The sequence below is a fragment of the Pan troglodytes genome, chromosome 4, assembly GCF_028858775.2.
Source record: "Pan troglodytes isolate AG18354 chromosome 4, NHGRI_mPanTro3-v2.0_pri, whole genome shotgun sequence".
In the NCBI taxonomy this organism is placed as follows: domain Eukaryota; kingdom Metazoa; phylum Chordata; class Mammalia; order Primates; family Hominidae; genus Pan; species Pan troglodytes.
Window position 1 is genome coordinate 45,739,550 of NC_072402.2, and position 13,582 is coordinate 45,753,131.

At 41.1% G+C, this 13,582-nt stretch overlaps 1 long non-coding RNA gene across 1 annotated transcript in view; it reads left to right on the forward strand.

The window, feature by feature from the left end:
- Nucleotides 1-12,586, forward strand: part of LOC104006414 (uncharacterized) — a 105,073-nt gene extending 92,487 nt beyond the window's left edge. The window contains exons 7-9 of the long non-coding RNA XR_008548232.2: nt 6,802-6,871; nt 8,532-8,839; nt 9,632-12,586. This is a non-coding gene — a long non-coding RNA (uncharacterized LOC104006414). The remainder of the gene's footprint in view (nt 1-6,801; nt 6,872-8,531; nt 8,840-9,631) is intronic.
- The last annotated feature ends 996 nt before the right edge of the window (nt 12,587-13,582 follow it).

Here is a 13,582-nt window from a genome sequence, read left to right on the forward strand (position 1 = left end):
AGGAGAATGGGGGTTCAGTAAAGAGGTCTCAAGCTTTTACTGAGATTCTTGAGATTAGAGTCCTTTATGTCTTTGTCTGATCCTATTTGCAATTTCTTATTTTCCCCAGTATCTTGTTTTTTTTTTTTTTTTAAGAAATGCTGCTTGAACCCAACTGCTTATCTTTGTAATATTAAGGCAAATAAGGGAAGGGTGTTGTTTCTGGACTTGGACTCAGAGAAGAACAACAGGAGAAGACCCGAAGGCTGTAGATGTGGGTCCAAGTGGCCCAGTTCAATCGACCGAGCACCTGCCCTGCTTGCTGTAGATGCAGGTGCGAGGCAGTACTGGGTTTTTGATCTGGATTTGAAGCCCTGTACTGTCACTTTATAACTGTGTGACTTTGAGCAAAATCACTAAAACTCAGCATCTCAGTTTTCTCATCTATATAATGGGGATAATAATACTTGCCTCATGAAACTGATGCTGCATGAAATAAGATAATGTAGTGAGTCCTCAAGCGAGGTGGTTGCTGTGTTGGTGCTGACCTTGGTGTTAATGTTGCTGTGATTCCTGCGTGGATACATTTTCAATTCAATGCTTTGAATGCTATTTATAATGAAGATGGGGCAAGATACTTAACTGAGATTTAAATGGTGTTTTCTCTCTCTCTTCCCCCACTCTTTCAAACAGAAAGCTGAACCCTTTTTATGTCCCTTTGTCTCAGGGAGGGTCCTATTTTTCATGAAACTCTGAATAAGGAGTCCTGGGAAGGAGAGGTCAGATAGAGAAGTCTTAGAAGACACTGAGAATGGGAGGAGGTGGGTGGGTGGGTCCTGGAACAGCAGGTAGCAGAACTTGGCTTGGAGGCAGCTCCCTGTGGAGGACAGGCATCTAAGAGGCTGGGCTGAGTGGTGCACCTGGGGGTTCCTGGGCCTTGGGCTTGAGGCACCAGGATGTCCATCCAGTCTGGCTGCAGATTTCAGGACCCTAAACATGGCTTGGAAGAGGGGCCATGAGGACCGGGACAACGGCATCTTACCAGTCACCCACCCATATGGGCAGAGTGAAAATAATGAGAGGGGTCTCTTGACGGTTTGCTAACACTGTGGAGGGCAATTCCTGGCCAGAATGAAGGCTCAGGCTTCTGCCAGCCCGTTAGGGGGCATGCTCAGAGTTAGGTTTCATTTCATGCAGGTAAAATGAAGATAGTGATGTTTTTGTATACTTGATTTTGGTTGAAATTCACACATATTACAGAGCTATGCATAGATTTCAAGAGTACAGAAAAGGCACACCTGACCTAGGCCAGGGTGTAGTGAAAGAGTTCCTTAAAGAGCTGACACCTGAGTTAAATCCCAAATGATGAACAGGGGTTATCCGTGGAGAGGGGTTGGGGAAAGGAGTTCGAGGCAGACAGAACAGCGTGAGATTGCACGGTGTGTGTGGAGAACAACAGATAATTTAGAGTTGCTGCATGTAACTAACTGCATTGAGAATGTTGAGAAATGATTCGAGACCAGCACTGCCCATTAGAAGTTTCTGCAACAGTGGTGTATTTGCTTTCTCTTGAGGCTGTAACAAATTACCACAAAATTAGTGACTTACAATAACACAAATTTATTATCTCACAATTCTGGAGGTCAGAAGTCCAAAATGTGTCTCACTGCACTGGGCTAGAATCAAGGTGCCACCAGGGATATGTTTCTTTCTGGAAATTCTCATGGAAAATCAATTTTCCTGCTTTTTCAAGTTCCAGGAGGCTGCCTGAGTTCCTTGGCCTGCACCCTTTTCTTCCAGTTTCAAAGCTAGCAATGCTGGCCGAGTCTTCCTCACACTGTCACTCTGATGCTGACTCTTTTGCTTCCCTCCCTCACATTTAAGGATTTTTGTGATTACACTGGGCCCAGGCTGGTAGCCCAGGATAATCTATTTTCAGGTCACTTGATTAGCAATCTTAATGCTGTCCACTACCTTAATTCCTCCTGCCATGCAACCACATATTCACATGTTCTGGGGATTAGGACATGGACATCTTTGGAAGGCTGTTATGCTGCCTACCACAGATAGAAACATTCTATATCTGTGCTGTCTAATATAGTAGACACTAGCCACATGTGGCTATTTAAATTTAAACCAATTAAAATAAATAAAACTAAGCATTCAGTCTCTCAGTCACCCTAGCCACAGTTCACATGTTCAGTAGCCACATGTGGTTATTGGTTACTGTATTGGACAGTACTGCTCTAGAAGGAGGGTGCTGCCAGATAAGGTAGGGCCCAGGACTTCTCAACCTCTTCCACTAAAGTACCCTTGAGAGTAGATGAGCCTGCACGCATGGCATCAGTAGATGTGGGGTAGCTAATGAGACCTAATTCAAACACCAACTTTCTTTAGAGAAAGACATTTTTATTTTATCTAATAATATATTCAAGTTTATGTTATTAAACAAGTATATATATTTCCATGTCTTCAAGTAAAACCAGCATTCTGGGAAAGTCACCATGTTTATTCTGGAACTCTCCTGGCACATTGCCATACATTCCAGTGGTGATACGCATACTGACAGAAGTCCAGCTGTGGAGATTTCTGGGCAGAGGAGGAATATGGTCCCATTTGAAGAGGGACCCCAGGGAGCAGTGGGGGCAGGGGATGGGGGATGCCTTTGACAGGATGTAGACTAGAGGTAAAGAGACCAGCTAAGGGGCTGTAGGAGGACAGCTACATATCCTTGCCCTCTTGAACTCAGGCAGTGGTATGTCACTTGCTCGGGCCAATGAAATGTGGGGCAGAAGCTCTAAAAGTCAGTTCCTGCTTTGTGATACTCAGTTTTCCCAAAGTGCAGACAGTGTGGGCAGCACTGCAACTTCTCATGGTGGACATATCATGTGAGCAAGAAATTAGCAGATATTATTGTCAAGATTTTAGGATTATTTGTTAGCACAGCAGAGCTTAGCTTATCCATATTGGTACAGAGATGGTGCAGGATACTTGCACAGAGGCCTTGGCTGTATACAATGTCTATTAGAGAGATGTTGACTTAAAATGGCTAAAGCTCGTGGGTGATTCCGAGCCTTAAGCTAGATTTATACTGTTTGCTTGTCTTTATACAAAAATAATTCTTTTTTTTCCAAGTTAAGATTCTTTTTACTATTTAGTTTATGCTCTTAGACAAATCAAATTACGTAGAGCCAAGATCATTTTCATGAGAATACTGTCTGATTGGATTTGGGTAGCAAGAACAGAGCATGGAAACATAATTTAGCAGAGACAAGATTTTTCTGTTCACTAGAATTGTTGGAAATTGAGAAGATGGGTTTGCATCTTTCATATGACTTTCTTCCCTGGTTTATTCCACTGAGTTGTCATTAGTTTGAGATTACCCTTCTAATCCCAGTAGATAGAATTTTGGTAGTAATTTTTAGAACTAATTGAGCAATAAAAACAAGTTAATGCTTGACTTGGATATTTCTTTCATTTACCTAATCAGTAATAAGTAATACTATCTGTTTCCTTAGAGCAGTAAATAATAGTACTATCACATCTGATAAAATATATCATATACCAGGCCCCAAATTGGAATGTATGTCCCACATACAATGATCTTCTTCTGAGGACAGAGGTTTTAACAGTCAGAAGAGACCCAGTAGCAGCATGGAAAAATGCTGTGAATTGCCCACAGTGGTTATAATATTTTTCTGTCCAACTTTGAGGAGTTTATGTTATTGTTACCTGGCCTATTTGTGTGCATAAATGAAGGCTTGGAAAGTAAGTGGAGTTACTGCTGGGGGAGGAGAACTAGTATATTAAAATAGGTGGCATGAGCCAAAAGGTGTATAATGAGTTGACTGAGGCCCACTGTTCACCTAGATGGGCGTCTGTTTCCTTTTTTGTTTCTGGTAGGATAATACAAAAATACCCTTTGTTGCTCTTGTAGGCCAAAGCATGAATCTTAAAAAACAGAGGAGCCACAATGAATGTGCTTTTCGTGGGCCCTTCAGTGGTGGTGGTCAGGGGAGGATGGGGGCAAATAGGGTTGGTGTGCAACCTCATCAGGATTCAAAATGTTGTGGGCCATTTGCTGCTTTTGCTTCTATTGACAAAATTATCCCCATGTGAAGGGGAAAAATGTCAGGGAGGAAGATGTATTAGGTGGTAACTTTGTTCTTTTTTAACATTCTTAGGCTGTTTTTAGAAAGGGACAGGAAAATTTTCATACATTTCCTGAGGATATGGATATGCAAAGTCATAAACTCTATATTTTTGATGGGTATTAGTATATACCCACACTGCATTCAATACCTAGAGCAGAGTTGACGATTTTTTTCCCTTGCCAAGAGAGGAATTTTGCCAATAGAAGCTTTTCTATGTAATGAGCAAAAATAACTATATAGTAAAGTAGAGTGTCTTATGTAAATTGTAAAGTGACTCACATTTGTTCCTAGGAGATGTAGTAAAATAAAAGATTGTTTTTCTGACTGAAGAGTTGTCAGTAAGAAAATCACAGCTATATTGCCGGGCGCGGTGGTTCACACCTGTAATCCCAGCACTTTGGGAGGCCGAGGTGGGTGGATCATGAGGTCAGGAGATCGAGACCATCCTGGCTAACACAGTGAAACCCCATCTCTACTTAAAAAAAAAAGTTACAAAATCGATGTACAAAAATCACAAGCATTCTTATATACCAATAACAGACAAACAGAGAGCCAAATCATGAGTGAACTCCCATTCACAATTGCTTCAAAGAGAATAAAATACCTAGGAATCCAACTTACAAGGGATGTGAAGGACCTCTTCAAGGAGAACTACAAACCACTGCTCAATGAAATAAAAGAGGATACAAACAAATGGAAGAACATTCCATGCTCATGGGTAGGAAGAATCAATATCGTTAAAATGGCCATACTGCCCAAGGTAATTTATAGATTCAATGCCATCCCCATCAAGCTACCAATGACTTTCTTCACAGAATTGGAAAAAACTACTTGAAAGTTCATATGGAACCAAAAAAGAGCCCGCATTGCCAGGTCAATCCTAAGCTAAAAGAACAAAGCTGGAGGCATCACGCTACCTGACTTCAAACTATACTACGAGGCTATAGTAACCAAAACAGCATGGTAGTGGTACCAAAACAGAGATATAGACCAATGGAACAGAACAGAGCCCTCAGAAATAATGCCACATATCTACAACTACCTGATCTTTGACAAAACTGACAAAAACAAGAAATGGGGAAAGGATTCCCTATTTAATAAATGGTGCTGGGAAAACTGGCTAGCCATATGTAGAAAGCTGAAACTGGATCCCTTCCTTACACCTTATACAAAAATTAATTCATGATGGATTAAAGACTTAAATGTTAAACCTAAAACCATAAAAACCCTAGAAGAAAACCTAGGCAATACCATTCAGGACATAGGCATAGGCAAGGACTTCATGTCTAAAACACCAAAAGCAATGGCAACAAAAGCCAAAATTGACAAATAGGATCTAATTAAAGTAAAGAGCTTCTGCACAGCAAAAGAAACTACCATCAGAGTGAACAGGCAACCTACAGGATGGGAGAAAATTTTTGCAATCTACTCATCTGACAAAGGGCTAATATCCAGAATCTACAATGAACTCAAACAAATTTACAAGAAAAAAACAAACAACCCCATCAAAAAGTGGGCAAAGGATATGAACAGACACTTCTCAAAAGAAGACATTTATGCAGCCAAAAGACACATGAAAAAATGCTCATCATCACTGGCCATCTGATAAATGCAAATCAAAACCACAATTAGATACCATTTCACACCAGTTAGAATGGCGATCATTAAAGAGTCAGGAAACAACAGGTGCTGGAGAGGATGTGGAGAAATAGGAACACTTTTACACTGTTGGTGGGACTGTAAACTAGTTCAACCATTGTGGAAGTCAGTGTGGCGATTCCTCAGGGATCTAGAACTAGAAATACCATTTGACCCAGCCATCCCATTACTGGGTATATACCCAAAGGATTATAAATCATGCTGCTATAAAGACACATGCACACGTATGTTTATTGTGGCACTGTTCACAATAGTGAAGACTTGGAACCAACCCAAATGTCCAACAATGATAGACTGGATTAAGAAAATGTGGCACATATACCATGGAATACTATGCAGCCATAAAAAATGATGAGTTCATGTCCTTTGTAGGGACATGGATGAAGCTGGAAACCATCATTCTCAGCAAACTGTCACAAGGACAAAAAACCAAACACCACATGTTCTCACTCATAGGTGGGAATTGAACAATGAGAACACATGGACACAGGAAGGGGAACATCATACACCGGGGCCTGTTGTGGGGTGGGGGGAGGGGGGAGGGATAGCATTAGGAGATATACCTAATGTTAAATGATGAGTTAATGGGTGCAGCACACCAACATGTTTGTTACATGTATACATATATAACAAACCTGCACGTTGTGCACATGTACCCTAAAACTTAAATTATAACAATAATAAAAAAAGAAAATCACAGCTATATCAATATATTATAAGGGAGAGATGATAGGTGTGGAATTCTGTAATAGATGATAAATTAATAAAGTAATAAAATGAGTATAACTCCACAAGGAGAGGCCAGTGTAATGTAAGGTCCATGTAGGAGACAAGAAAAGGCATGCATCATGAATTTGACCCAAAATTAATGATAGCTGTAACAAATATTGATTAAACATTAAATTACCTACAATTTTGCATGCCTCCTTAGGAGTAATTTAAATGCCCTGGGCTTTTAACAGAGGTAATCCAATGAAGTTTTAACCTATGTTTTCTTTTTCTCTTACAGTAAATTTCCACGTAGAAGACAGGCATTGTTGACCTTTATCACTGACCTTAAAGTAGCAGATGTTTCATAAGTGAGTGTTATTGTTGATTATGGGGCTTCTTCCTCCAAAAATTATTTTCTAAAATGAGACTGATTATTCCATTTGCAATAGCACAAAAATATGAAATACTTTGGGATAATCTTAACAAGAAATGTTTAGGTCCAATATGAAAAAAATTGTAAACTTTACCAAGGGAAATGAGAGAAGACCTTATGTTCTTTGGTGAGAATGGGGTTAAAAGTTTTAAAGGTATGAATTCTGTTCATACTTTTAAAAACATGTTTAATAGAATTCTAATTATTATTTGTGTAAGATATTTTGGGGACTTACACATAATAGCAAAATTGTTCTTGGAGAAAAAAATAGAGAATGGCCAAAACATTTTTTAAAAAAGAATTATAATGAGAGAGCAGCTGTATTTTAACTGGGTTAAAATGTATTATACAACTTCACACCCAGTATAATGGTTATTATCAAAAAACAGAAAACAAGTGTCAGTGAGAATGTGGAGGAATTAGAACCCTTGTGCATTGCTGGTGGAAATGTCAAATGGTGCGGCAGCTCTAGAAAACAGTATGGCAATTCCTAAAAAAGGAATTTTTTTTTTTGCTTTACATATATTATTTTTTCTAAATTTACAATAGAAAGTAAATATTGTCCCTCCCATTTTTTACAGTGGAAAATTGAGGGCCAGAATGACTAAAAATAGTGTAGTGCTCAAACAGAAGAATATTTTTCCAGATATTTTCTTCCTCTCTTAAAAAATTAAACATAGATTTACCATTTGACCCAGCAATGACACTTCTGGGTATATACACAAAAGAACTGAAAGCAAAGACTTGAACAAATGTTTGTACAACCAGGTTCATAGCAACATTATCACAACAGCTGAAAGGTAGAAACAACTCATGTCCATCGACAGATTAATGAGTAAACAAAATGTGGTATATACATGCAATGGAATATTATTCAGCCTTAAAAAGGAAGGACATTCTGACACATGCTACAATATGAGTGAACCTTGAAGACCTCATGCTAAGTTGAAATAAGCCAGACACAAAAGGGCATATTTTATATAAGTCCACTTATATGAGGTACCTAGAATAATCAAATACACAGAGACAGAGAGTAGAATGGAACAGGGGTTGGGGAATTGGGAAATGAGGAGTTATTGTTTAATGGGTACAGAGTTTCAGTTTGGGAAGAATGGGAAGATGAAACAATTCTAGAGACTGATGGTGATAGTGATTTCACAACAGTGTGAATATACTTTTTTTTTTTTTTGTATTTTTAGTAGAGATGGGATTTCGCCATGTTGGGGAGGCTGGTCTCGAACTCCTGGCCTCAAGTGATTTGCCTACCCTGGCCTCCCAAAGTGCTGGGATTATAGGCATGAGCCACCATGCCCCCCCACAATGTGAATATACTTAATGCCACTGAACTTTATACTTCAAAATAGTTAAAATGGTAAATTTTCTGATGGCACATATTACCAAAATAAAAAATACTACAAATTGTATTACAGAATTATAGTAGATAAAGTAGCAGAATAATTGCTCAAGACTGCTGCTCAGTTCACCATAACCACATAAAGAGACTCTATTATGCTAATGGATTTAAATCTGATATAAATAGTCATCATAAGGAAGTTGGAAAAAGAATTAATGAATGATTGGTGTTTGTGTTTCAGTTCAACTGTCTGCTGGCACTGTGAACTTGAGAAAATGCCCTAATCACCGTTAATCTGTAAAATGGGAAAAGAAACAGGAAAAAGAAAGGATGATGCCAAAGATTAGAATGATAAAGATGACGTTACCTGTCACGGGTCTATTCTGGGCTGGAATGGGAGTGGGAGTGGGTGAGGTGGAGTGGAGTGGGAAGGGGTGGTAATCTGTGGGACTTTTCTGGGTGGCAAGAAGAAGTGGATCACGAAAATCACCTTTATCCTGGTCAGGTGATGGCTGTGAATGGCTCCCTTTGACACTGAAGATGTTCCAGGTGCTTCTGGGATTGGGGCTCTGGGGAATCATGGGGTGTGGGCTACATCCCTCTCCCTGGTGAGCTAACACAAATACGCAAAACCCTAAAGAAATTTCTTTCAGTTCCTTACTCCAAGTTCATGATAATAGAGTATCCAGAGTATAAAGAAAAGGCATCGTAGGGATGAGAACAAAATGTGAGGGGTTGCAGCTTTATTTTGGTTAAATTATGTTTGTGCTCTACAAACAAGGAGGGCTTCCCTGACCAGACAATTGGGATGCTCCCATAAGGGTACTCTCTTAGGATAGAGTGTTCAGCCAGACCCTCTTCTCTCTTTTGTCTCCAGAAGTCTCCATCTCTCTTTGTCCCCACTCCTCGCATGCCTCAAACATCCTCATTCTCTTATCACAGGGCGTGAGTCATAGCTAGTCTCTCCCAAGCCCTCCTTTTGCTGGGTAGAGAGAGTAGAAGCTCTAAGACTTGGGGAGAGAGCAGAAGAGGAAGGATGATAGGTGGTCTTGACTTCAGGGGCAGCTTACCTTTTTCATTTCCCTTTTCTGCTTTTTAAAAATATTTCCTCCAGATAAAAAAAAAAAAACCCAGATTTTACACTGTGAGAATTTTCTCACTGGATCTCCTTAAAGAATCATTTGCTAAGCATAGTTCTTGGTTCTCATGTAAAAATAGTGTATATCTTCTTGCTGACCTTGAGTTATTTGACCAAACCTGCTTTTATTACTATTTATTTTGCCTTAGGAAGCCCACATCCATGGCTGTTCCTGGTTTATTCCTTTTCTTTCTTTGTTGTAGTTGGGAAGCAGATGTCCTGCAGGGGCCCTGCAGTAATGGTAGCAGTTATAATATTGACGTGATTGCTGCTGTAGAAGAGATGCCAGCTTTTGTCTAAGAGGAATCTGAACAGGTCTGGGCTTATGTGTTGAATTGGTATGGCAGGCTTGCCAAAAGATTGTTATAAATTAAGGATTCTTTGGGGAAGGGATTCTTTAGGAAGACAGGAGCAACCGGGCATGATAACCAATCTTAGATCTCCAAAGGGGATGGTGATTTGTGCCTCTAATCAAAGTTCCCTCCTCAGAGAGACCTTCTCAGATCATCTTATCTGAACTGATGCTCTCCCTACCTCATATCTCTTATAAAAAGATACTCCTTCACGCTTTAACATTTTTCTCTGTGGCATTTATTATCTAAAATGATCTTACTTATTGCTTTGTTTGCTTATTTATCATCTTTTCTCTCATTGACCAGAAAGGAGGTTTCACATCAGGGACTTCTTTTTTATTTCTACTCTAGGCCCGATGGCTAGAAGAGGGCCTACTGCAGAGTTGGTGTGCAATGAGAGAATGAATATTGTCCAGAGAAGAAGCTGTCTCAAATTTTTCCCTAACACAGCCTCATAGAGGCTGTATAGAGAGAAGTTTATAAGCAAAAACTGAAAGACTAACTAGGAACCCTGGGACCCATGGACCTTAACAGATCCTGGGCCTCATTCAACAGCAGGACTATTAGCCCACACCCCTTTTTCCCTTTAGCTGTTTGGATCCTCCAAGTGTCCCAGCTCAAGGCAGCATAAAAGCCACCTGAAACGTGTCCCACTGTGGGAGCCCAAGGCTTTAAGGCATGTTCATTCCTTTAGGAGCATTTAGGAAGATGGTGTTTCAGGATTTCAGAATCCTCTGAGCATGAAACCCCAAATGTGACCTAGGTACCTCCTTAGGTCACATTTGGGGTTTCATGGCCCCTCTTCTCAATCCAGACTTTGACCATAAGTCAGAGAGAATGATATAGTCTCTGTGTTGCCCTCTGGAGGATCTAAGAGGGCCAAAGTATTATACAGGCAGCACATGACTACATAAGGAGGTTGCAGGAAGTAGGGAAAACATTAGACTTTGATCTTAGGTAGGTCCTAAGGTAGGTAGAATGCTAGTTCTTTCATTTGATAACTTTGAAACATACTCAAAGTATTTAACTTTTCTTTTCTTTTCTTTTTTTTTTTTTTTTGAGACGGAGTCTCACTCTGTCGCCCAGGCTGGAGTGCAGTGGTGTGATCTCGGCTCACTGCAAGCTCCGCCTCCCAGGTTCACGCCATTCTCCTGCCTTAGCCTCCCGAGTAGCTGGGACTACAGGTGCTCGCCATCACGCCCGGCTAATATTTGTATTTTTAGTAGACACGGGGTTTCACCGTGTTAGCCAGGATGGTCTCGATCTCCTGACCTCGTGATCCGCCTACCTCGGCCTCCCAAAGTGCTGGCGTGAGCCACCACGCCCAGCCAGTATTTAACTTTTCTAAGCCTCAATTGTCTGTCAAATGTAAATAATAATATGTTGGTAAATTTGGAGTAATTCCCTGTAGTCTGAGTCTCCTTACTGAACTGACTACAGTTGGCTCTTTGTATCTGCAGGGGTTGCACCCTTGGATTCAATGTACCAAAGATTAAAAATGTTTTAAAAAAGCCCCAATAAAACAATACAAAAAATACAGTATAACAACTGTTTATTTATCATTTACATTGCAGTAGGTATTATAAGTAATCTAGAGATGATTTAAAGTATATGGGAAGATGTGTATATGTTATATGCAAACTCTGTGCCATTTTATGTAAGAGACTTGAGCATTCTCCGGTTCTGGTATCCTCAGGGGTCTTGGAACCAATCCCCTGTGGATATGGAGGGATGACAGTATATGGATTAAATTTTCTTCAAGGCCGATGATGAGAGTTACTCTGTGTTTCAAGCTATATATCTTAATGGGCAAAAGATTAAGCAGTTCAAACCAGACAATTGCTGTGACTATTTACAGATACCCAGAGATGCTTTCAGGGGGTAAGATTTGGGAAGACAATGGTCAACTGACCTATCCTCACCTCCCTCTGCAGCCTCATTCAGGTGCCAGTACCCACCACTCTGCTCTAAGCCCAGAGACTCAGATTCAGTGAAGAGTTTTACTGTCAGTTAAGGGGATGTTAGGAAAATGCCTGGTTTTAGCTCCATTTCTTTTATCTGTACACTAAAGGATAGATTTAAAAGGCCTCTTCCAGCTCTTAAGTTATACGGGATGACTTTTACTATCCAGAAGTGGATCCCCAGGGCAACATAGTTGTAGGAAGTTAGAGATGAGGTTTCTATTGCTATTATGTTAGTTTTAGGACCAGGGAAACAGGAATACCTGAATCCACTTAGTACTCCTCCCCTCAGTTTTCTAGGTAAGGAGCTGTTTAAGAACAGTAGCTAAATGGATATGAAATCTCTGCTATATTAATAGCTGACCAGTGAACACTGACCTCCAAAGCATGCCTCTGGCGGAAGCTGAGTTGGAGAATCCGGCTAAGGCATGAGGACTTAAGCGAGGCTGTTACGCTCTCCTTCTCGATTCTGAGATGGCCGCCATTTCTGCGGAGGGCTCCCTACCTTAACCTGGTTAGATGATGAGTAGGCCACATAGAGATGTAGAAAGCCTGGTGAGGCCATCTTCTTAGGTTTAGGCCTAGAACAGAGGGACAGTTTAGGTGAGGATTCCAGAAACAGACTCTTGGGCTAGGATACAGGTGCAAGTGACTTATTAAGGAAGGGCCCCCAGGGGAGACCTGCAAGGGCGTGGAGGAAGAGACTAGGGAAGGGGCAGAGCCAAGCAAGGGCGCATTCCAGATGAGCTCCCAGACTCAGCCTGATATCGTGGGGAGCTCTGGAGTGTCACTGACATCTCAGGTTCTTTTCCCCTGAGGTGTGGACGTTGTGCTTTTTACTTATGTGTATTCAGTCACTGGTTAGGTGGCGACTGGGAGGCAGGGGTGGTGGGTGGGACATCAACTCTTGGGCACCTATGGCTCTATGTACATCCGGGTGGAGTGGCTCCAGGCTAATCCTCTGAAGAAGGTGGTGGACTCCACCCTAGGAGCAAAGCAGCACAGCAAAACTGGAGAATGGGACGCGGAACTGGTACAGGGCACCCAAGGTGATCTGGATGGAGAGGATGAGCCAGAGAGAAGAGGATGTTTCATATGGACTGCCTGCACAGAGCAAGGAGTGCGAAAGAGTGTGCCTCATGTGGTGCTGGCTGTCATCAGTGACTGTGCTGTGTTCTGACCCACGTGACCATCTCTCTTCTTGGGAAGGGAGTTCGATGGATGAGAGCGAAGAGAGAGAGGGAGGCAGAAGCATGGGGAGGGAGGATAGAGACACCCCTGTCTCCAAAAGCCATCTCTGCCTTCCTCAGAGAGTGGTTGTTGGGGCCTGAAAACCATGAATGTGAGCATGCTATGGAAAGCATAAAATTCTAACTCATGTAAGCAGTTGTTAATAAGTGATTTGCCTGAGTTATGTAACTGTGGCAGAGTAGAGGTCAGCTTTTGTGCCTGTAAGTTGAAGGATGCTCTTATGGATTATGTGATCTGCTAGTAGTTAGCACAGTTCTTCGTAAAGTAGGATAAGGAAAATAAACTTTGCAATGGTTATTTTATGACATAATTCTATAGTCCCTCCACCCCCACCTCCAAAGTCTAGTCTCTCAAAAACTCAGCTTTCACTGCTGATGGTGTAATAGTTTTGCCATAATATAAGCAGCTGGGTGTTTTTTTTTTTTAAATTAACTCTGATGCCATAGGGCTTGGGACCATTGAACGTAAGAACTGGCACTATCCCAGGGACAGGTGATCAAGGCAGAAGACCTCTGGTTTATGATTAGTGGCAAGACTGGTATCATTAGTGACACTAGAATATATGACACAGGGACCACATTTCCTGAGC